The following is a 12,351-nucleotide window of genomic DNA, read 5'->3' as shown; positions in this document are numbered from 1 at the left end:
TCTGTGTCTGTGTCTGTGTCTGTGTGTGTGTGTGTGTGTGTGTGTGAGGGTGTGAAGCTGATGTGGTTAAACCACTGCTGGCATTAGCTAGTCAAACCATCTCAGAACTAGATGATGGCAGGATTACCAGAGCTGAGGAGTTAGCAGTCATAGCAGTTTACTCTCTGAACATAACCTGCTCTGGAGAAAAACAAACCATATACTTCTTGTTCACAATCATCAAAACATCGAGTTCTGCGTCACTGAAGTATTTCACAGAGAAATGGATAAGATGATTGGAGTGATTGCACAGCAGCCCTGTAGGTGGCGATGTGCACTAAGAATGTAATTCACCATTATACAAATGAAGAAGAAAGAAATGTGTTGTGCTTCTGCTTAGCATCTGTTTGCACAGTGGATTCAGCGGTCTATGAATGTGTTTCTGGATGAACTCTGAGTTAACTCTGCTTTTGTGTCACTGAAGGGCCACCAACTTTATGCTGCTAAAATGAATAGTGTGATTGCCAGTGTGTAAGAAAACGAATAGAGACGGATGAAGGTGTTCAGTCCTTGTACTCGGTGTCTATTCCAGTCCAGTCCGCCCTGCACATGTTGTATGTCTCTCTTATTCAACACGTCTGATTCAGATCATCAGCTGGTTAGGAGAGATCCATGAACTCAAATGAGGAGCGGTGTCTCGTTTGTCAGCCGCATACGTCATTATGGCTGCCTCCGTCAGAACAGTAATCATTATACTGCAAACACAGAAGGAAATAACAATAGTTTAGACCTCATGAGGAATCACAGTCAATTATATAATGGTGACTTTCTAAAATGAGACGTTCTTGATGAAGTTTGTGACCTCCGGAGGCTGCATCGCCAGGACCAGGACTGACAAACACTGACGTACTCATACAGCATTTGGAGTTTAAAGCAGACAACTCAAATAATAAATTTACATCTATAACCCCCCCTAGCTTTAGCTGGAGAGCACCAACCTAAATTCAATATAACAATCGAAAACAAATACAAAATATAATGAACACAAACTACAAAACACATAAGATCAATTAAGGAAAGAAGCCTTACGAGATCAAACTGTAGTAGTGGAACTTTCCCTGAGAGACAGGAAAGAAAAACAAAGACGTAACAGCTACCACTATTACAGCTCCGCTAACTCCAGACCGCGTTTCTGGACCCGATGACCATGATGAAGCGGTGTTTGGGTTAATCACCGTGAGCTCAGGGTTTATGTGACGGTAAGTTAACCTTGCTGTCTGGATTAACCCTCAGAAACCTCTTCAAACGAACTGATGCGTAGAGTCAGCCTGTAAACATTAACAAATTGAACATTTCTCTTTGTTGTGTTTTCAGTTAGCAAGCTAACAGCTTAGCCTACTAGCTTAACTAACTGGTAACTTGAACAATACATCACAATAACATGCTGTTATACTATACATGTGCTCACACAGTGTACTCTGCCATCTAGTGCATACATTTTAGACAATCATTTCGTCTTAATTGAAGCCATTTTTTACTACATGGAAACATTTCCCATTTCCCATTCATAAAAACTGCTTAAAGACACCTAATGTGTTGACTTGCGTTTAGCCCATTGACTTCAGCTATGTAGGGGAAATGTTTGGTTGAAGTACCTCATTGTAGTACACTCCGTCTTACTACCGTACACGAGCATTGAGCTCGATGTGTGTCAGTGTGTGATGTGAAAGGGGTCCTATTATGCCCTTTTACGATGTCTTGATTTGGTTTTTGGGGTGTGCTAGAATAGGTTTTCATGCTTGATTGTTCCAAAAACGCATTACATTATTGCAGCACTTCTCTTCCCAGTCTGTCTCAAACACGGTTTACTTCCTGTTTCAATGAAGCCCCTCCTTCCGAAACACAAAATGTGCTCTGATTGGTTAACCGCTTAGAGCATGTTCCAGAAATGACACGCCCCTTACCATAACCAGGAGTTTCATCTGCTCAGCTGTGAATATTAACAATGGCGTCAATTTGCCATTCCAGTTAGAGCCCGATTCCAACCCTGAGAATGTTTATGAATAAAGAGAATCCTGCATAAACTTTGTAAGCATGGATTTTACATGACGTTTCAGAGTGGTATTTCTTTTTTAGATATGATGTTATAAACCATTTAAAAGTAACTGCAGTTACTGTGTATATGTATTCAATAATAATATGTATTCAGTATAGGGGTGTGCGATATTGACAAAAAATAATATCTCTATATTTTCTGAGATTTTATCAATAATGATAATTTAGACGATATTTTGCTGAGTGTGTTATTGTGCTGGTATATTAAGGACTGCCGTGGACAGCTGACTCCTAAAGTAGGAGTGCTCCGATTGATGGGCTACCGATCACTATCGGCCGATAATCACGTTGGGATGATTGATCGGCGGTCTCTAAAAAGGCCGATCTCAAAAAAACGATCTCAAGCTGATGACGCTGCCGTGAGAGGTTTGGCACGACATGCAGCGGCACCGTCTCAGTCTCTGTCCGGCGCGGGGGAAATCATTATAATGCTGAAGGTGAGGTACTCGCCTTCATATTTATTCATTAAATAACTTATAAAGTAATTTGAAAACCTTGTGTGAGACGTAATTCCACAAACATCGTGAATCACCGCGCGCGCTCTCTCTCTCGAAATATGAAAATGGCTTCAAATCACCACACATCACGTCTCTATAAGCTGCACGCTGCACGGTTAACACAGGGATTGTCACTTGCACAATCGAGGCAGTGTCACATCGTCACTAAAGTTTATAAATTGCATTACTTTTTAATTCTTGCCAGTGTGTTTAACCATTCAGCGCTCGCGTGCTCTCCTGGAGATCGTGCACTCATGCACACTCGCAGCGCACACACATAACGCCAGGTTCACATTACTCTGTTTGCAGTGCGAATGTGGTGAGTATTTTTTCCGCGCTCATGTTAACGGATTAAAGCGTGCACACTGCACACGGTTATGGTCCGGCAGTGCATTCAGGAACGGTGCGTCTGCAGCAGTGCCGAGATGGTTTCCAGAGATCGAGTCTATTGCTGCGCTGCAAGCGATGAATTAAAGTAACAGCGCATTGTTTGCAGTAAATATGAACATGGATTGACACGAAAATGTAGTAATTACACCATAAATGCATATTATTAAAGTCATACTGTGTCGTACCTACAGAGTCAACACATATGGCTTTTTGGCTAGGTTTAAAGGAAAAGAGCACTAAGTTCTTTATGAACCGCAGGATTGCTTGTAATAAAGATTTCAATGCAAAAGGAAAGGCAGTAGAGCTGACTATTTCTGTCAATGGTAAGTTTGTGATAACGTAAGAAAAGCAGTTTTAATGTTTTGCCACTTGCTTGAGCAACTTAATATATAAATCTATAAGTAAATGCAAAAGTAAAAAGCATTGAATAATGTGTTGCTTATATGTATTGTGCTTAAACATGTCTGTGAACGACTGTATTACTGTACTGTGTAAAAAATAATCACAATGCTGAAAAAGCATTTTCAGTGACAATGTTGGGATTTTAAATCAAACTAATGGATAAATGTTATGTTTGTGGTAAACACGGATCAGTAGCGGACTCCTGTGTGAAAGCTGCTTCTCTCACAAGAGACACCTAAGAGGGGAATTACCCACATTTTCAGAAATGAAATTCAGGCCCTGAATAAATGTCTAAAAATCCTGATTGGAGTATCACTATAAATAGGTATAAATGATAAAAAGAAGGCTTTAAAAAGATCGGTATCGGCAGATACTGCTTTCTGTGATCGGCGATTGTTGATCGGCCTCAGAAATCCTGATCGGAGCGCCCCTATCCTAAAGTTTTTGATATTCTTAATATTCTGTGTGCTGGTCAGTTCACACTGATAGAAATTAATCTCTTCCAATAAGTTTAAACTGATTTTTACATTTTATGGGCATTTTTACCTTTATAAAGCCATTTTTTTCTAAACGTGTCCATACCAGTGAATTATGAAATCAGTATCAACAAAATTCATCTTCGCAATGCAGAGGAAACACAGAAGCTGCATCTGAAGTGGCATTTAGATGTATTTACACACTGTTTAATGCAGGACATGAATGTATTTAACCTGCAATTACAAATGCATAAATAATGTTTTGATATAGGCCTATTAAACATAAAATGTTGAATACTGATATTTGAAGAATTTAAATAATAAAAAGATACTTTAAATGTGAAATTAATACCGCCAGTAGGTGGCAGCAAGTCACTTTTAATAAATGAGTCATTGCAATTGAACTGAATCATTTAAACGGTTGATTCATTCAGGAACGAATCACTGTCATGTTGCTCAGAGACTCAAAACAGTGCTGTGGCTGTGTTTGGAATTATTTTTTGTTGTTAAAATACTGCATAAACAGGAAATATGGTGTCTAAAACACAAGTCTCTTACTTAACTTCTTGTTTACTGAAATCAATAATCACATTTGTAATCATGGTAATTTTTGGAGAAAAAAACGGCACTCTTAGTTCGAAATTGACTATATGAAGTGGTATAAATAAATACATTTTCTGCCCCCATGTCTTAATTTTTGATCATTTTAATAAACTGAATCATGCAGTGAAAGAACGCACTCTAAATGCGCACAGGCTCTAGTCTAGACTTCACGTAATGTTTGCGTGCGCTCTGTAGGTGTGTTTTGAATGGTTTTTGCAAAATATTCGATAATGTCAAATTGCACATCGTTAAAACAACAATTAAGATATTATCACAGACTGTATTACATAAGCTGTAGTAAAATTGTTATACAGCTGCAGGTGAAGCTTTTGTGCGTAGCATTGTACTCTCTTAGGTTCTGGAAGCTGTCCTCTGTAAAATATGCAGCACAAAGATAAACGTTAGATTTATAATGTTCAGGAACAGTGTTAAAAATAAGTTTCTCTGCAGAACAAAGGGGTTTTGGAACCAGGGTGGAAGAAACAGCATTTAACTCATCCAAGTGCAGCACACAATGGTGAACACACACTCGGAGCAATGGGCAGCATTTTGCTGCGGTGTCCGGGGAACAGTTGGGGGTTCGGTTCTTGCTCAAGGGTCTCACCTCAGTCGTGGTATTAAGGTTGGAAGAGAGCACTAGTTATTCACTCACCCCACCGACAATCCCTGCCGGACCTGAGACTCAAACCTGCAACCTTTGGGTTACAAGTCCGACTCTTTAATTCTACTCTAATTTGTCTTCTCTAGTGCAGCTCAACCAGGCTATGCTGATGGGTGGAGATTATTTAAATGAATGACTTCACAATATCAAGAAGAAGTGCAGTGCTGTACAAACAAACCATTCACTGTAGTTCTTGAAAAGTGTTTTCTGTTAAAGAGAATATCTCCTTTTGGAGTGGACTTTGAGCTTTGCAACCTTGCAGATCATTTTTATGCACAAACAGCAACATTACACACTAACTAAAGCTGAAAAAGTGAAAAAGCTTAATAGGACCTCTTCAATGAAAGTGACGTGACATGTGGCCAAGTATGGTGACCCATACTTGGAATTAGTGCTCTGCATTTAACCCATCCTTAGTGCACACACACAGCAGTGAACACACACACACCGTGAACACACACCCGGAGCAGTGGGCAGCCATTTTTGCTGTGGCGCCCGGGGAGCAGTTGGGGGTTCGGTGCCTTGCTCAAGGGCACCTCAGTCATGGTATTGAAGGTGGGAGAGAGCACTGTACATTCACTCCCCCCACCTACAATCCCTGCCGGTACGAGACTTGAACCCGCAACCTTTGGGTTACGAGTCCAACTCTAACCATTAGGCCACGACTTCCAACTGACTGAAAATACAGAATATTAAGTCCTACATAAAATAACGATATAAAAAAGCATTTCTGTTTACTACGTTTGATACCCTGGATGTGCAAAGGGTCTTATAATGTCATCCACACGCATGTGAATGTGCCGTAGGGCAATGGGTTGGTGTTTCAACCCTCTACGGACACCTTGGCAATTGAATCGCCATTGGCTAGTAAATTTTTTTGTTTACTCACCAGACATATATATATATATATATATACTGTGTAATACTGTATATGTTTGTAAAATGGCATAGCTTTTTAATTATCTGAAAGTACACTCTTAACATCAATCAGTCAAGCATTATAATATGATATTATGATAATCAAGTATTATTTAATGATGGAACTTTAGTAATTAGAATTAAAACTTGGTAACCATGTATGAATGCATAGACATTTTAACTGAATTTAGGACTGGTGGTGGTGCTTTTTTGGTCATTCAGTGTTTCTGTAAAATAAATGGGAAAAAACTAACAATAATACTGATAAGACAATAATAATAATGATGATACGAATTCTGCTAATAAGAACAGTATAAAACGCACTAAGGTTTAACGAGCTGCTGGATTCTTGAATATTAATTTTATCAATAAAGGTGGTGTGCGTTCGCCCGAACTGATTTGTTGAAATCATAACAGGGACGATAATAGGTGAGCGCCAGCCAATGAGATTGCCATTTGCACATTAGTTCCGCCCACTACCAAAGAACCCGGCAGTTCTTAAAAGCTGAAGAACTCCAAAGGAACTCTGTTGTTTTGATAGGAAAATACAACAAAGAATATCGTTTACATGTAAACGTTTACGTCAATTGTGCATGTATGTAAGACTCTCTCACTCTCTCTGCTCTCACCAAAGTGACGACGAGTTGTGCGCCGTTACACTAGAGTTTACAGTACGTCAAATAAAGGTGCGCTGCGCATCCATTGAGATGAACTGAAAAATATCACAGATCACTTGACGGAGAGTGAAACTGAAGTGAGAGTGAAACTCTTGTTCGACGAGTGAAAATATGTCTGTGCTAAACTTATACTTAGCCTCCAACCCACACACTGGCGAGTAAAATCTGATGAATTTATTAGCCATTGGCTAATATTAGACATCATTTAGTCGTCCAGAGTGAAGATTTAGTCGCATGTGTGAGTGATTTGCTCACAATGTAGAGGGTTGTGTTTCCTGTGTTTATTCATTTGTCCCTGAGGACTGTGAGGATAGTCTGTCATGTACAAGACATTTAGGAAGCTCTGGAGCCGTTCAAAGAGACTCACACTGTCGCTTTCTTAATTAAGCTCAGCTGCTGTCTTCAATATTTCTGCCCTTTCAAACGAGACCCCAAGTAATATATCCCATAATAATGTGTGTGCACTCTATCTGCAGAGTCAAAGCATCCCGTGTGTCTGTGCTATCCAGAGTCGGCACATGATCTGTATGTGTGTTAACTCTCTGGAGTAAACAAATAGTTGAAACAGTGTGACAACATTACCAGACTAGTCAACTGGTTTCACACTAGTTCAGATTTGTAAGTATCTTATTTGTCTATTTTGTCTATCTGTCTATTTCTATTTCTGCAGACGATTGTGCACACAAGAAGAGTAAAGCAATGTACGCCACAAATCATCCAGCCAACTGGGTTACATTTGACGAAGAAGGGACGACCTTCTCCTCACCCCGGAAATCCCAGTGCTCTTCTACATCAAACTCAGGCTCAATACCTCAGCCCAATGGTTTGAAACTTGTTCTGCCATCCCTGGGAAGTGAATCATGGAGCTTCACCTCTGCCATCGAATCCCCTTCCATGAATTTCAGCCTCAATGGGAGTTCATGTGTGCCCAGAAACACTCCTCTGCACACTCCTGTGGGTTTGACTCCAGCGGGTCAGTCTCCCTTACATTACGCTCCTCAGGAGCAGCCGGACTTCTCCAGCAATCTGTTCAGCTTCTCTCAGAGAGACTCCATGAAACTGCCTGAAGGCTCTTCTTCTCTCAAAGCATCCCATGTAGAGCCAGGCCATTTTAACCCCTTCTGGGGGGAAGCTGAGCACAAACGGGTGTCCTGGACCTCATCGTCCGACTCAGACTCTGGACCCAGTTTGCCCCGTTTCTTCATCCGTTCTAAGGACGGCAACGAGCCGCCCCAAGACCACCTTCAGTACTCCTACTCCTACATATGTCATAAACTAGAACAGCTGAGAACAGAGGAGAACCAGCAGGAAGGTGATGATGGGAAACTGGAAAGGGAGAAGCGACCTTCAGGCTTAGGTGCTATGAAAGATCAAGCGATGAAGAGAACTCCATCCGCCTTTGTCCCACAGGGATTGTTCCTCAGTCAGAGGGGACACGGTTGGTCCTTGATGCTTCGGATCCCAGAGAAGAAGAACCGCATGTCCTCTCGCCAGTGGGGTCCCATATACCTGCAGCTGCTGCCTGGAGCGCTGCTGCTGCTCTTTTATGAGAAGGGCTTGGAGAAACCCTTCAAAGAGTTCCAGCTGCATGCTAACTGCGCTCTCTCGGGTCCGAAGCTCGAGAGTTACGGCGAGCCACGCAAGATCGCCACGCTGAAGGTCGAGCATGTGTTGTACGTCGAGAGAAAGCGCTATCACCCCAAACATGAGGTGACCCATGAACCAGAAGTGGAGCAACTCTTGAAGTTTGGCACCACAGAATATGGAGACTTGGAGGACTTGCTGGTGTCCATAGAAGAAGAGCTCCTGCGGTTACCAGTGCCACACCAGCAGCACAAACACTATGAATAGCAGGAGCTGTCCTTGCAGATATCTGACCACGTCTGGATGCGGCAGAGTAAGGACGGCGCTGTTCTCAAGTGCACGGCCATTACACAAATTCACTGTCTCGCCTTCTTGAACGGGGCAGTGGAGTGTTTCCTAGCTCTGAATGACCTGGGGCTTCTCAGACAAGCTCCTGCGTACGCCTCTGATGAGGACGAGGAGGTCTGGATGGAGATCGCAGACTACCATTTCCATCGGTGTGTCAGAGAGGCAGAGTTTGTAGACAAGCGGCTGATTAAGTTCTGTCCTCCGGACGCTTGTCGAGTGGAGCTGGTGCGCTACAGGACGGTGTCGCTCCACTGCGGGGAGCCCCCGCTCTCTGTTAAAGCCCTGGTGACTGTGCAGGGCGCCTGCGTCGAGCTCCAGGTCTTCCTCAACGTCTTGTCCAGGTTCCCATCGCCTACAGAGATGGCCTGTGAAAACGTTGTGCTTCAGGTGCCGTTCCCGGGCGACTGGGTCAAAGTGCCCAACAGCATGTCGCTGCTGCGGCAGAAGTCTCTGAAGGCTCGCATGAACAGAAACACGTGTCTGGGCTCAGCGCATGTGGCCGAGTCTCAGTCTGTGATGCACGTGTCTGTCGGCACGGTCAAATATGAGAACGTGCATCGAGCCGTCATGTGGAGAATCGAGCGGCTTCCTCCCAAGAACATGGGTAAGATAACACAACACAACTCCCTATTTGATTATCAGTGGTGGATATATTATCATAGGTTAAAAAAAAATATATACATTATATACACAGGACATTATAATTATATCTCAGTGAGGTCAAGTTTTTGAGTCAAGACCAAAGATAGAATGAGATGACTGGTGTTCCACTGCATTGCAGACATCATAACAGTGCAAGGTGTTTTGACATTAAGGAAGGAAATGATGGAAATAGTAATAATTATTTGTTTACAGTGCCCATTGTCACAGTAAAATATACCAATTAAGTAAATAATCTTCAACTTCAGATTAACTTTAAAAAAAACATGTACTTTCATTTAATGAAGCAACTTCTGTTTGACGAATGAAGATCAAAGTTGGGTTGCTTAAATTGTAATTTAAAAGAATTTAAGCCCCGTAACAAAGTCAGACTGAATTGTATCGAGCGACTCATTAAACCAGTAACATTCTCTTAGATAAGCTTTGGACGTATCCGAACCATGTTGAGCTGGGTTAACAACAGAGAACCAACTTGTTTTGGAAATGACCGACAAACTGAAAACTGATAGTGAATTCATATACTGAGAGTGTTTGGATTGACCCGAGGAGCTCACTAATGGAGCAAACAATAACTTTAACTCTTTCCCCACCAGGGTTTTTAAAAAAGTTTCCAGCCTCTGCCAGCATTTTAGATCATTTTCACGAAAACAAAACATCCCCCAGAATATTTTGTTGTATGAATATCTGAACATGCAACATACCAAATTAAACAACAGAGCATTTGCTCATCATGCATTCTTTTTTTTGTTAACACTTGAATGTTTCATAAAAAATTAACTTTTTGAACTAAAAGCTGAGAAAACTGCGTTATTGTCAAAAGACTATGTCTGGATCAGATCCAGAATGATGATCAAAACATAGATGGAATAGGTCGCTTCCCTCAACACATCCAAAGCTTGCATGTCCTAAACCACTTCCTGGATCTGTTCATTCTGTAACGTTAGCTAGTTTTGATTTATGTGCTGTTTAAAGGAGTCATATGATGTTGCTAAAAATAACATTATTTTGTGTATTTGGTGTAATAAAAAAGATTTGTAAAAAAAGATTTTTACAAAGCTCATCGTTCTGAAAAGCGAGGTGTGCTCTGATTGGCCAGCTATCCAGTGCGTTGTGATTGGCCAAATACCTCAAGCATGTGACGGAAATGTTACGCCCCTCACCATACTGTGATGCCCTGTCAGGGACGGAGCGACGAGACAAAAACATGAAAACGCATTATAAACGAGGCATTTGTTGCATCCAGTGCGGACATAATTACTGATTATAATGACCTATACTGTCTTTTTACGCACATCTGAATATTTGGTTTGAACTGTTCTGGAACGGTGTTGTAAATACAACTTAACCACTGATTTCTAATTGTGTCCTCTTTTGGAAGACCAAACTAAGTAGTTTCGCTTTCACAACGAAGCACACAGCGTCACACACGGCGGGCTTGAGAACGGCGCGGCCGCTGGATTCGACGAAGAAGCGTCCGTCGGGCTTGCGGCAACCACATGTGACGAACCCGGGCTGGACTCTGCTTCGTCCACGGTGAAAGCCGATCCGGCGATCCACAGCGCAAAGTTGATGTATTTCCTCAGCGACCAGCACGGATCAGCTCCAGGCATGATGAAGCGATATCGTCCTCTTTTGGAAGGCCAAACAAAGTAGTTTCACTTTCACAACGAAACACACAGCGTCTTCACGACATGGCTGCAGCGTCAACAATACTACAGCGAGAATAAAAGTTACGCCTTCTTTCTTTGTGTGAACATTTGGGCGGCGTTATGCAAATCTTCCCACATAGTGAGGTAGATATGTGGGGGCGTGTTAGAACGAGGCGTTTTAGGTAGGCGTGGTTGACTCTTAACTTTTATAAAGAATATCTCTTTGGATTTGAGACTTTAGTCTTTGCAACTTTACAGATCTTCTTTATGCACCAAGAGCTTGTAACACTCCAAAGAGAAAGGAAAAATTGAAATCGCATCATATGACCCCTTTAATGTTTGATGATCACATTATTTTACATATGCATCTGCTCACACATGCGATCGCTTGTTTCTGCTTCTCCTTCACTGTTTTTATCCAGATGTTCAGTAATCTTTCAGAAGATGTGGAATAGCACCTCCTACCGAATAACAGTCAGAACACCGAAAGCCTGAAAATTCTGTCAGTGGCGGGGAAAGAGTTAATAGCTGAACAGCAGAAATGTTAATAAATATTTTTTTGGTTTATTGGTTCATTTTATGACAGTTTTATAAACACACAGAAAGTTTAATACATGGGTTTAGTATATAAATAAATGCATTTATGAACCTGACAGACCAGCCAAGAGATGTAAATGGGATTTAATATAGTTCACTGTAAAATGACTTAATGTTTTATGAGCTGAGTAATTGCTGCTGATAAGAGGAAAAATGATCTGATCTGGGACAAATTGCAATACTTGCACTTACTGATAAAACTTATAGAAAAAAACATAAGCAAATATATAAATTTATACAGAACTAGTTCACTGAAAAACTGTTTAGAAGAACCGATTTGTGTACATGAATTAGACTTCCCTCATTTTCCCTCAATATTACAGATAAATTGCATTTCTCTACATTTTTCTTATGAGAAGTGTATTAGAACCCATCTAGTTTTTTACTGGATTGCTGAACCTGCATTATAGGCTGGGGTTCACCTCATCACCATTACACACAACACACATATAAGGTCTGTAGATCAGAATTATAGGCAAAAGTCATGTAGACGACGTGTTTGTGAGGATAATAGAGGAAACTGATGGTGTTCTTTGTGGAACGCTAAAGACTGACTGCAGAACTCACAAACACCGTCGCCTTCAGTCGGTTCTAGAGGGATCTGCTCTTGATATTTGGTGTCTCACTGATAGTTTGTTACTGCTGCTAGTAACACAGTGCTGGTCATCTCAGGTGAGGCTCAGAGCAATGGAAGGGTCTTATTTGGTCATTCATGTGTGGGTAAATCTCACAGGTTTTGTGACTGTCTTCTCCGTAGCTCTGGAGCAGCCTCAGTCGTTGGCGTGTAAGCTGGAG

General features: G+C 41.5%; 1 pseudogene; it reads left to right on the top strand.

Moving 5' to 3' along the window:
• The window catches only part of LOC107690529 (stonin-1-like), a 14,767-nt pseudogene extending 3,299 nt beyond the window's left edge, over window positions 1–11,468 (top strand).
• The last annotated feature ends 883 nt before the right edge of the window (window positions 11,469–12,351 follow it).

Source organism: Sinocyclocheilus anshuiensis, unplaced genomic scaffold, assembly GCF_001515605.1.
Source record: "Sinocyclocheilus anshuiensis isolate Anshui unplaced genomic scaffold, SAMN03320099.WGS_v1.1 scaffold2600, whole genome shotgun sequence".
NCBI classification, from domain to species: Eukaryota; Metazoa; Chordata; class Actinopteri; order Cypriniformes; family Cyprinidae; genus Sinocyclocheilus; species Sinocyclocheilus anshuiensis.
Note: the sequence above shows the minus strand (reverse complement) of the source record. Positions and strands in the feature narration are given on the sequence as shown.